Below are 12,021 nucleotides of genomic sequence, written 5' to 3'. Positions count from 1 at the left end.
AAATGTGTCCTATTTTTTACATAAAGAATTTATTGAATATATATACTTTACACATAACATTGTGTAAATTTAAGGTGTACAACATGTTAATTTGATACATTTACAGATCGCTGCCATAATAGGATTGCCATTGGAGCAATACTTAACACCTCTATCATATTACATAATTATCTTTTTTTTAGTGTTGGTAAATTTTTTTAGCGGAAAAATGTCAAGAGACAATTCTAGAATAGTGAAGGGCATGCTTTTTGGAATAAACAACACTTAAAAAAAAAACACCCTTTGGCTGTCATATTGTAATGACACACACCATTTCTAGTTCCTGTATAAATGCTTCCATTTCATTTGAGGACAGGTGCCATTTGAGGTCAAGAATAGGGTGGTCAGAACACGTATTACACATTGGCAGTGTTAGACATGACTTCTGGATAAAAGAATGAGAAGTTAATATATTTCCATTCAGAGTGTCAGTTAAAAACTCAGTCTTTGGTGATGATGACGAGTGGGTGGGGAGAGACTTGTATAGTTTTCTTCTTTTGCTGTGGCTTTTTAGAATGTCTCAAAAATACATACACTGTGCCAAAATAAACCACATAGTTTGTAATAAAATAATTGAAAAATTTTATGAATTTTAATGGTGCTCTTTACTTTGATGTAAATAATATGGCTTTCTATAGGTAATTGAGGCACTAAAATATTAGTGGCAGTACTGGTAGTAGTAATGATGATGATGATGATGATGATGATGATGGTGTTATGTTTGGCAAAGAGAAGCATGTATGGAAGTTCTAAACAAATTGCACTTGCCACAGTAGCAGATCTCTGTCCAGTTGGGAGGTGACAGCAAGATTTATTTTCATTAAAATCCAAGACTCCTTTCCACCTTCACCAGAGCACCTGTTGACAAAATCCATCAAAACTATTAAGGAAAAGCACAAGGTATGAAGCTACTGTTTTTTAAACAAATTAAAGGATTTTTGAAGTAATATTGGTTGTCACTTTTGCCCCCTTGTTTTCTTAGCTCATAAATTTTAATTGGGGTAGCTAGTTTGATCTCAACAGATACTACACAGAGAATATTTAATTTACTATGTGACTTGAGGAAAACTGTCTTTCCAGACATTCATTCATGTGACATAAAAGCCCAGGATGGTAATTTCCTGGCAGGCAGAGCCACAGTCTTTTATACTGATTGAAAGTATAAAGATTGTATTAGTTTTCTATTGCTATAATGAAATGCCACACACTTAGTGGCTTCAAACAACACACATTTATTATCTTACAGTTCTGGAGATCAGGAGTCCAAAATGGGTCTCACAAACTAAACTTACGGGGTTGGTAGGGCTCTATGCCTTTCTGGAGGCTCTGGAGGGGAGTTTCTTTGCACTTTCCGGCTTCTAGAGGCCACCTCATGACTTGATTTGTGGCTTCCTTCCATCTTCAAAGTCAGCAATGGCTGGTTGAATCTTTTTTTACATCATATTACTCTGCCTTACTGCCTTACTGTTCCACATTTAAGAAACCTTGTGATTATTTTGAACCCATACAGGTAATAGGGATAATCACTCTATTTTAAAACCCACTGATCACCTGAATTCCATCTACTTCTTTAATCCTTTTGCACTGGAATTTAACAAATTCACAGGTTCTAGGAATTAGAACATCTTTGGTGAGTCATTTTGCCACCTGCCACAGAGCTATTCTTTACACATTTGTGAAGTTGAGCATCTTAAGGAGGTGATTTTCTATATGAAACATGTGGCTACTAATATATTTCCATCTGCTTCTTTTCACAAGGCCATATTCTTGTTATATCTAGCATTTTATTTCTTTAAAGGAAAAAAAACTTTAAAAAAATCATTTTCCTTAAATGAGTTACTTGCCGGGAATATATTTAGGCATACAGATTGATTAAAACCTTTGTAGAAAACGTAATGAAATTTCCATATTTTAATTTTTTTTTAAGTATATTCATTTTTGAGAGAGAGGGACAGAGCATGAGCAGGGGAGGGGCAGAGAGAGGGAGGGAGACACAGAATCCAAGGCGGGCTCCAGGATCTGAGCTGTCAGCACAGAACCTGATGCAGGGCTCCAACTCATGAACCATGAGATCATGACCTGAGCTGAAGTCGGATGCCTAACTGATTGAGTCACCCAGGTGCCACAAAATTTCCATATTTTAAAAATGGCATGTGGCTCAGCAATAGTTTCAAGAGAATGAGCAATTCTTTAATAATGACCGATTTGTAAAGAACCCTTCAAATCTATAGTTCTCTTCTTTAGAAGTTTGTCTTACTGAAATATTTTCTTTTATGCATTAAGAGGAGACTTCACTTAGTTAATTGCATGCATCCTTGGGTTTTTTTCCTAATGTTTATTTAGTTATTTTGAGAGAGAGAGTGTGTGTGAATTGAGGAGGGGCAGAGAGGAAAGACAGAGAATTCCATGCAGGCCCCACGTCATCAGTGCAGAGCCCAACGCGGGGCTTGATCATAGGAACCATGAGATCATGACCTGAGCCTAAATCAAGAGTTGGACACTTAACTGACCGAGCCACCCCGGCGCCCCAGCAACCTTGGTTTTTTTTTTAATATTGGAAATATTAAAGCAAGTGTGTGTTTATTGTTTTACATCTTTAAAGGTGTTATATATACTTTACCCACTCCCTCCATCCCAGACAACCATTTATTTGCTTTCTGTCTTTATAGGTGGATCTGCATTTTATAGAATTTCATAAAAGTAGAATCAAATACTACATACTTTTTTTAGTTTGGTTTCTTTCACTCAGCATAATTATTTTCATTTGTTTCAAGATTGGTGACTGAATCCATAGTTCATTGCTTTTAATAACTGAGTAGTATTCCATTGTATACCAAATTATACAATTTGTTATCCATTGACCTTTTGTTGGAGATAGGGATTGATTCCAGGTTAGGATTATTACAAATAACATTTGTGAACAAGCAAATGAAATATGCTTTCATTTTTATTGCGACAATAGCTAGAAATGAAATGACTGGGTCATATGGTAAAAGTATATTTAACTTCCTAAGAAACTGAAAACTATTTTTCAAAGCAGTTGTTACATTTAGTGTTTATGCCAGCGGTGTGTGAGGGTTTCAGTTGTTATACATCTTAACCAACATTTTAACACCTCATCAGTATTTTAATTTTAGACTTTCTAATATTTCTAATAGGTGTGCAGTGTTATCTAATTGTTCTAATTTATATTTCTCCAGTGATTAATGATGTTGACCATCTTTTCACATACTTTTTACCATATATTTATATACGCACACAGACATATATATATATATTCTTTGATAAAGTAGCTATTCAAATCATTTGTTTGCTTTTCTTTTTTTCAAACACGAAACCCTTCACAAATTTGTGTGTTATCCTTGCTCAAGAACCATGCTAATCTACTGTGTATCGTTCGAATTTTAGTATATGTGCTGTCAAAGCAAACACTCTTTCTTTTTAATTGGGTTGTTTTCTGTTTCAATATTGAGTTTTGAGAGTTCTCTATGTATTCTGAAAATAAGTTATTTGCTAGATGTGCGGTTTGCAAATATTTTCTACCCATGTTTGGTTTCTGTTTTCACTTCCTTAACAGTGTTGTTCAAAGAGCCAAAGTTCTTAATTTTGATGATGTTCCATATATCAACTATTTCTTTGATATATTGTGAATTTGGTGTTACATCTAAGAAAACTTTCCCCAAAATCAAAAAGATTTTCTCTCACGTTTTCTTCTAGTGGTTTGTGGTTTTTGGTGTTTCCTTTAATTTTATGAACTACCTTGAGTTTATTTTTGTATTTAGAGAAAAGTATGGATTAAGATTTTTTAAAAAAATAAATGGATACTCAATTATTCTAGAACACTGTAAGAATTCTATTTCTTCCCTGTGGAATTGACTTTATACCTTTTTGGAATATCAATTGACCATGTATGTGTATGTCCACTTCTGTAATTTCTATTATATTCCCTCAATCTATTTGTTTACCCTACACCATGATCACACTGTATTGACCACTATAATTTTTAATAAGTCTTAAAGTCAGATAGTGTTAATCATTGAACTTTAGTCTTCTTTTTCAAGTTTTGTCTATTCTGGGTAATTTGTATTGCTATATGAACCTTAGAATGAGCTTGCCAATTTCTACCAATAGAAAAAAATCCCTTTAAGATTTTGCCTGAGACTGCATTATTTATAGTCTAATTTTGGGAAAATTGACATCTTAACCTTATTTTGTGTTCCTTTTCGTAAATGAGGTGTTTCTCCATTTAATTAAATTTTCTTTGAAATCCTTCATCAGAATTTTAAAATATTCAGCGTGTATAGGCCTTGTACATATTTTTCAGATTTGTTAAGTATTTTATCTTTTAACGCTATTGTAAATACTATTTATTTAAATCTAAATTTCCAATTTTATGTTGTTAGTATATATGATAAAATTAATTTTAGTATATACATCTGGTATTCCCCAATGTGCTAACCTCACTTAGTAATTCCAATTTTTTTATTTTCCAATCTGGATGGCTTTCATTTATTTTTCTTATGCTACTGCACTCTCTAGTGCATCCAATGTTGAATAGAAGTGATGAAAGCGAACATTCTTGCCTTCTCAAAGATCTTATGGGGAAAGTTATATATATACACATAATCATATGAGAATAAATTAAATAACCCTTTGCCTCTAAATATGAAAAATAAAGATATAATCACATATAATTATCAATTTCATAAATTGACATTGATATAATACTTATATCTAATTTATCATCAATACTCCAATTTTGTTAGTTGTTCTAGTAATTTCTTTTATACCATTCCCTCCCTCTTTCAGAGCATGCAGTCTAAGGCTAGATATAGTGCTATCTGCCATGGCTCTGTAATTTCCTTTAATTTTGAACATCTCCAGCAGTTTTCCTTTATTTTTTATGACATTGACAGTTTGTAGAATAAAGACCCATTTTTTCATTTTAAATTTTAGTTAGTTAACATACAGTGCAATATTGGTTTCAGGAGTAGAATTCAGTGACTAATCACTAAACATACAACACCCAGTGCTCATCACATGTGCCCTCCTGAGTACCAATCACCCATCTAGCCAATCTCCACCCACCTCTCTGTCAAACCATAGTTTGTTCTCTATCATTGAGTCTCTTATAATTTGTTTCCCTCTGTTCTCTTTTTGCCCCCTCTTCCCAAATATTTATCTGTTTTGTTTCTCAAATTCCACAGTGAGTGAAATCATATAGTATTTGACTTTTTCGGATTGACATTTCACTTAGCATAATTCACTCTAGTTCCCTCCATGTCATTGCAAATGGCAAGATTTCATTCTTTTTGATGGCTGAGGAATATTCCATTATACACACACACACACACACACATACACACACACACACATACACACACACACCCCACATCTTCTTTATCCATTCATCAGTCGATGAACATTTGGGCTCTCTCCATTGTTTGGCTATTGTTGATAATAGTGCTATAAACATTGAGGTACATGTACTCCTTAGAATCTGTACTTTTGTATCCTTTGGGTAAATACCTAATAGTGCAATTGCTGGATTGTAGGATAGTTCTATTTTTAGTTTCTTGAGGAACCTCTATACCATTCTTTAGAGTGGCTGCACCAGTTTGCTTCCCACCAATAGGGCAAGAGGGTTTCCCTTTCTCTGAATCCTCACCAACACCTGTTGTTTCTTGTGTTGCTAATATTAGCCATTCTGACAAGTGTGAGATAGTAGCTCATTGTAGTTTTGGTTTGTATTTCCCTGATGATGAGTGATGTTGAGCATCTTTTCATGTATCTGTTAGACATCTGGATGTCTTCTTTGGAAAATTAAGACCATTTTTTAAAGTCTAATGTTCTTCTCCTATGTTTGTCTGATGTTTTCTTATGATTAGGTTGATGTTATGGACACTACATTGTTGTGTTGTATGTTTCTAAGTTATCACACCTGGAGACATAACATATCCATCTATCCTTTATCGGAGATGTCAATTTTGATCACCTCACCAAAATGGTACCTAAATCTCCACTGTATAATTACACGTTTTTCTCCCTTGAAATTAATAGTTAATCTGTGGGGAGATACTTTAGGAAAATGCGAATATTCTACTCCTAATTAAAAATTCGCTTTAGGGATGCCTTGATTGCTCAGTAGGTTGAGCGTCCAACTTCAGCTCAGGTCACAATCTCACAGTTCATGGGTCTGAGCCCTGCATCAGGCTCTGTGCTGACAGCCTGGAGCCTGGAGCCTGCTTCGGGTTCTGTGTCTCCCCCCTCTCTGCCTCTCCCCTGCTCGTGCTCTCTCTCTCTCTCTCCTTCTCTGAAAAATAAGTATTAAAAAATTCTTTTTAAATTTGTCATACATTCATAATTTTGCCTAATTCAATGTATATAACATATTTATCAAATGATTATTTTCCATGTTTAACATTCCCTCCACATTGATCAGTTAGTCATCTGTATTTACTATAAGGAAGAGATCTCTTTTCTTCAATTATTCATTTCTCCATTTATTACCATTATAGACCCATTAATTCCCATTCATTTAATGGTTTACAATTCATTAAGGTGTATAATTATTTTGGTGCTAAAATTGTCCCAGGTTTGGCCAGTAAGCATCTCTTCAAACTGGTGGTTGTATCCTTATAACAAGCTCCCATCACTCTTTTTTTTAGTGCTTCTTTACTTTCTGGCACAACAAGAAGTGCCAAAAGCAGCTTGCACTTACTGTGCCCAGCATGGTATCAGATTCTTCAAAGTGCCCTCGTTCATCTTAGGGAAGAGTGGTAACAGAGAAGAAGTTATGGGCACTAGGTGGTTTCATTGCTACTGGGGTGTCATTTCTTCTTGATCCTTTTCTTGGACAGAACTAAGAAAAAATGCATATATATACATATATACATACACGCATATACATACACTTACCTAATTGTAGATACCCACTTACATATGTACATGTGTACATAAACATGCATATACATACACACTAATAAACATACATAAGAAATCATAAGTTCACACTAGTATATCCAATTCCAATCCATCCCTATTGGGTTTGTACTTGCCTTTCCCCCATTCAATATATATTGTTTTTCCAAAGTGAAACATCAAAACATTTATTCGATTATTTAATGCATCAAAAACATAATGCTTTGCCTACAGTAGTACAATCAATAAGCCTATTAAAAATACTTCAGGATTTGTCTGTGATTCTTCACACCGTATTTTGCTCAAGATTGAGGGTATATAAATGCTATGCTCATGAATTACTTTGATTAGTTTGTTATTTATTTTTCCTGCAGCATGTTTATGGCAGTCAATGGAATTACAATTGGGACATATATTTCAGTGTTCTTTCAGTTTTTGAGTTACCGTTAATTTATATCTGAAAATAGGTAGAATGGTGCATGCTACCAGATATCAAAATTACAAAGAAGAGTATATAGAAAGTGCCTCTCTCTCTTCCTTATGCCTTCTACTTCGTTCTCCCCTCAAGGTTTCCTACCACGTTTGTCTTTTCAAACTACTGTGAAACTGTGATTTATAAATCAGGCCATGACAGCATTTGAACGTGGAGAAAATTCAACATTTATATATTAATAATTTGACTTCTGCTTTTCTTCACTGTTCTCAACTCAATTGCAATGGTTTCATTTGGCAACAAAAAGCTGCAAATACAAATATAAATACAGAGACTAATGTTTGGCACTACTTGGTTATAGAATTGTTGTTCATATTATCCAGAGTATACATATGTGTGTGGGGGGGTGTATGCTTCTCATCAAAATGAGAACACAATAATGTAAAATCTCACAGGGAACACACTAAAAATTCATCTGTTCCAAGGACAAGCAGGATGTGTTCTCTTCTAATTCTTTCTTTGCCAGGAATCACACCATAATTCAGAAAAAAAAAAGGAAAGAATGGATGCCACCTTTAATAAGTCTATGCATAAGCCAGTTGTTTTTTGCTCTGCAATTGCATATGAGGTATATAAATAAGTTATATTTTGAAGAGATAAGTAAATGTATAGGTTATATTAAATACAATGTGTGTATGTTCTTCCTAATAGTGTGAATATGACTAAATATAAGGCAAAACCTGAATTTAACTTACACCATTTTTTAAGGTTTATTTATTGAGAGAGAGAGAGAGAGAGAGAGAGAGAATCCCAGGCATGCTCTGCATTGTCAGCACAGAGCCAGACACAGGGCTGCAACTCACAAACCACGAAATCTTGACCTGAGCCAAAGCTGGACATTTAACTGAGCCACTGAGGTGCCCCTTAGCTGACAATTTTTTTTCACATTCTTCATGTGAGTTTTGGTGGGAAGTGTACTCATTATACAGGGTTTTTTTTAAATTCACTAAAGAATAAAAAGAGGTTCAGTGATAATAATCAAATTACAGGTGTAAAATAAAATAGAATTTATCCGACTATCCGTTTTCTTGTATCTCTTCCTCCTGTCTTGGCTTCCACTCATAAGCCAGTCAGCACTCTGGCTTCTACTTCACAGACTTCCTCAAATACTTTTTCCATCTCAAAATCTCACTCCACTCAATTCCCTTTCCAAGTTATGTCAGATGTTAATTTCACATTCTTTCCTCTCATTGCTCAGATCTCACTTTAACATATCAAGACTTATTGATCACATAATTCTAGAAAGTACATTGCTGTGAATTGATAATTTTGTAGTGAATTAATACCCAACACATTATCAGATAATTTTATTTTATTTTTTCAGATCATTTTAATAATTGCAAAAATAACAAAAAAAGTTACAGAATTACAGTATAACAGTGACAGTATATGCCAGATATTTGGCTTTAAATAATAAAATTTGATAAAATCTTATTCTCTTGTATCAACATTTCATGATTTAAGTCCCCATTTCCCACATTTTACTCTTTTATTCAGTTAAGAAATGATTACTATAGTCATAGGTCTCTTATGTAAGCAGACCCTGAGAAAAAGTAGTGCACAAAAATGTAAGTTGGGCATATTTTGACTGTAACAACAAAAAAAAATCAAGACACAATATAACAAGGAATTGCACATTCCTATATAATTTTTAGTTATTATTGTTTTATTTTGTTTTGTTAGTATGAATATAATTTTGCCTGTTTGGTATGAAAGAGACAGTTCTGTTTAATAATATATGGGAGCTCCTCATCTGCATTCTTGTCTTAAGCATAAAGATCGAGTTTAGTTCTCCAATGACACCAGATGCTGTACTATCCTGCAACATGAGCTCATGGTCTGCGGAGAATTGTAACATGTGGCAGACTCGGCAAAGAGATGGATTCCAGATCCTTAGCAGAGTTCTGAAAAACGGCAATAATATTTTGGCGAGGGAAAGTCAATACACATGGTCTTGGCAGCAGTCCCAAACTCAAGACAGCTTCCACCCTTTTTCCTCACCTACATTTCCAACTTTGTTTCAGGCTGGTTATTGTTGCAGATCTGAGAGAGGGACAAAAAGCCTCTAACTTGGGCGATACATTTGTGAGGGTCCACCCAGCCTTTTCTACGACACGGTTTCCAGGTCTAGGCAGGTCGATATTTGGAAGTGCTTGCCTCTGTATCCTTGAAAGACAAGAGCAGATACAAAATTTGATCAAAGTTGGGAGAAGTAAGAGGGAAGCTGATCATATGGTGGCTTGGAGTTGTTCGAGACATCTGGACATTTTAGAAGTATTGTGGATCCTGGAGAGTTTTGAATAGGTTGTTTGACAACAATTGAGGACACGTATTTAACAACAATGACTAATAATTTGTGGAACTTGATTGCCCAGGAGTTGATGATTCCTGAAGACGTAACCATTTTAATAGCAATTTTGAAGAAAATATAAGTAATATATACATCTGATTTAGAATTACTTGATTAAAAATCCATTATATTAAGGATGTCTGGGTGGCTCAGTCAATTAAGCATCCGGCTCTTGATTTTGGCTCAGGTCAGAATCTTGCGGTTTGTGGGTTTGAACCCCACACTAACTCTCTGCTGTCCATGCAGAGCCTGCTTCAGATCCTCTGTCTCCCTCTCTCTCTGTCCCTTCCCCACTCTCATGCATGAGGGTGCACACTCTTTTTCACTTGTCTCAAAAATAAATAAACATTTTTTAAAACAATCCATCATATTGAGATGACATCTGAGGTTCTCTTATTTATTTCTATCTGTGGAGTCACCCTCAGTCTTACAGTGAACACTAAGTTGTGTGAACCATACCCTAGCCTGGAGGGCATCTTGAGTGATCTCACTGAAGTATAGTAAATTTATTGAACAAACAATCTATATATATTCACAAAGATTACCTCTTATCTAGCTGTAAAGAAGAACAATCTTGTGAGTTATTTACCAGATACAAATTTGGCATCTGTTAAGGCCTAAGGAGGCTGTTGGGTTATTAAAACAATATCGTAGCTTAAAAATAATTATTGAGGGGTGCCTGTGTGGCTCAGTCGATTAAGCATCTGACTTCGGCTCAGGTCATGATCTTGCAGTTTGTGAGTTTGAGCCCCACGTTGGGCTCTGCTGACAGCTGGGAGCCTGGAGCCTGCTTCAGAATCTGTGTCTCCCTCTCTCTCTGCCCCTCCCCCACTTGAGCTCTGTCTCTCTCTGTCTGTCAAAAATGAATAAATGTAAATAAAATAAAACAAAATAAAATAGATAATTATTGAAATGTTTTCTAAAATCCAGCAGACCTCAGGAAAGAAGTCAGAGGTGAAGTAAATGTTTAGGGTTTATTTATTCACTCCCTAATTTTACATATATTTGTTAAGGATCTACCACATCTAACACTTGGCACTTGCATATTTGGTGTTGGTACTACAAGAAAGAATAAAACAGACAGAAGTCCTTGTCTTTGTGGAACTTAGAGTCTAGCTGTAATGACAATAACAGAAAAATAAATAAGATATATAATATACCAGAGGATCATAAGTGGTTAGAAAAAAATAATGCAGGAAAAAGAAGGAAGAGGGCTGGTAAGTTGTGAGATTTTAAATGAGATAGTCAAAGAAGTACTTATTGGGGTGAAATTTGAGCAAAGGCCTGGAGAAGATACGCAGATACTGGGAAGGAGTGATCCAGGTGGAGGGACCAGCAAGTACAAAAACCGTAAAACAGGAGTATGTCCTGCGTCCATCAGTCTATGTTGGAGGTTATAGCCATAGAATACACAAGAAAGAAGGAGAAGGAGGAGGAGGAGAAAGGGGATGCCAAGATAAAAAGATATCTAGGTTACTCTAAAATACAGACACTTAAATAGAACTCTTTCTCAAATGTGTTACAAAATTACTCAACTCCTTTAATAGAATATAATGTATAACATATTTCTCTTACTGCTAAACATTATGGAGAGTACAATGGAATAAGATTTGTTCATGGCTAAGCTTTTGTAGATTTGTTTGCTCCTGCTCTGAATGTTTTGAGGCTAATGGGATTATCATCTGGAAAATAAGAAAGAAAAACAGATTTGCCTTTTAGATTTCTTCTATCTATCCTCTTTTTTACTTTATCTCATAAACAGGCTATTGGGGTGTACAACTTAAATGCAACTCTTTCTTACAAAGGAGAAGCAAGAAGGATTATGAAAGCTCTTTGGTTCTCAGAATCTATCATTGCCCAATTTCACATTCAGAAGACTATTCTGGATGGTTGAGGAAGTTAGAAATGGTCCCATGTCAATCTTTTCCAGATAGTATAGGGGATGCAGAAGGGTTGCAAGATCATTATAGAACAGGCCAAGCTTGGGATCTAGATGTCAGTGGATGAATCTCTTTGTGTGAGATTGGTGGAAAATAGGAGGTGTTATTTTCTACATCACCTTCTCTGGAAAACCCATCTTGAGCTCTATTGAGGAAATCATGTGCCCTTCGAATGTTTCAGTACCAACTTTATCATGACATTTGTCACTGTGAGCTGAAACTGAAGGCTTCTTGTCAGCCCTCCAGACCAGACCATAGACTTGCTAATGACATGGATC

At 35.1% G+C, this 12,021-nt stretch overlaps 1 non-coding gene across 1 annotated transcript; it reads right to left on the bottom strand.

The window, feature by feature from the left end:
- Positions 1–3,364: 3,364 nt before the first annotated feature.
- Positions 3,365–3,471, bottom strand: LOC131505824 (U6 spliceosomal RNA). Its single transcript, XR_009258593.1, has one exon. It is a non-coding gene; the product is annotated as a U6 spliceosomal RNA (small nuclear RNA).
- Positions 3,472–12,021: the final 8,550 nt, after the last annotated feature.

Source organism: Neofelis nebulosa, chromosome 2, assembly GCF_028018385.1.
Source record: "Neofelis nebulosa isolate mNeoNeb1 chromosome 2, mNeoNeb1.pri, whole genome shotgun sequence".
NCBI classification, from domain to species: domain Eukaryota; kingdom Metazoa; phylum Chordata; class Mammalia; order Carnivora; family Felidae; genus Neofelis; species Neofelis nebulosa.
This window is presented reverse-complemented; position numbering and strand designations above follow the sequence as displayed.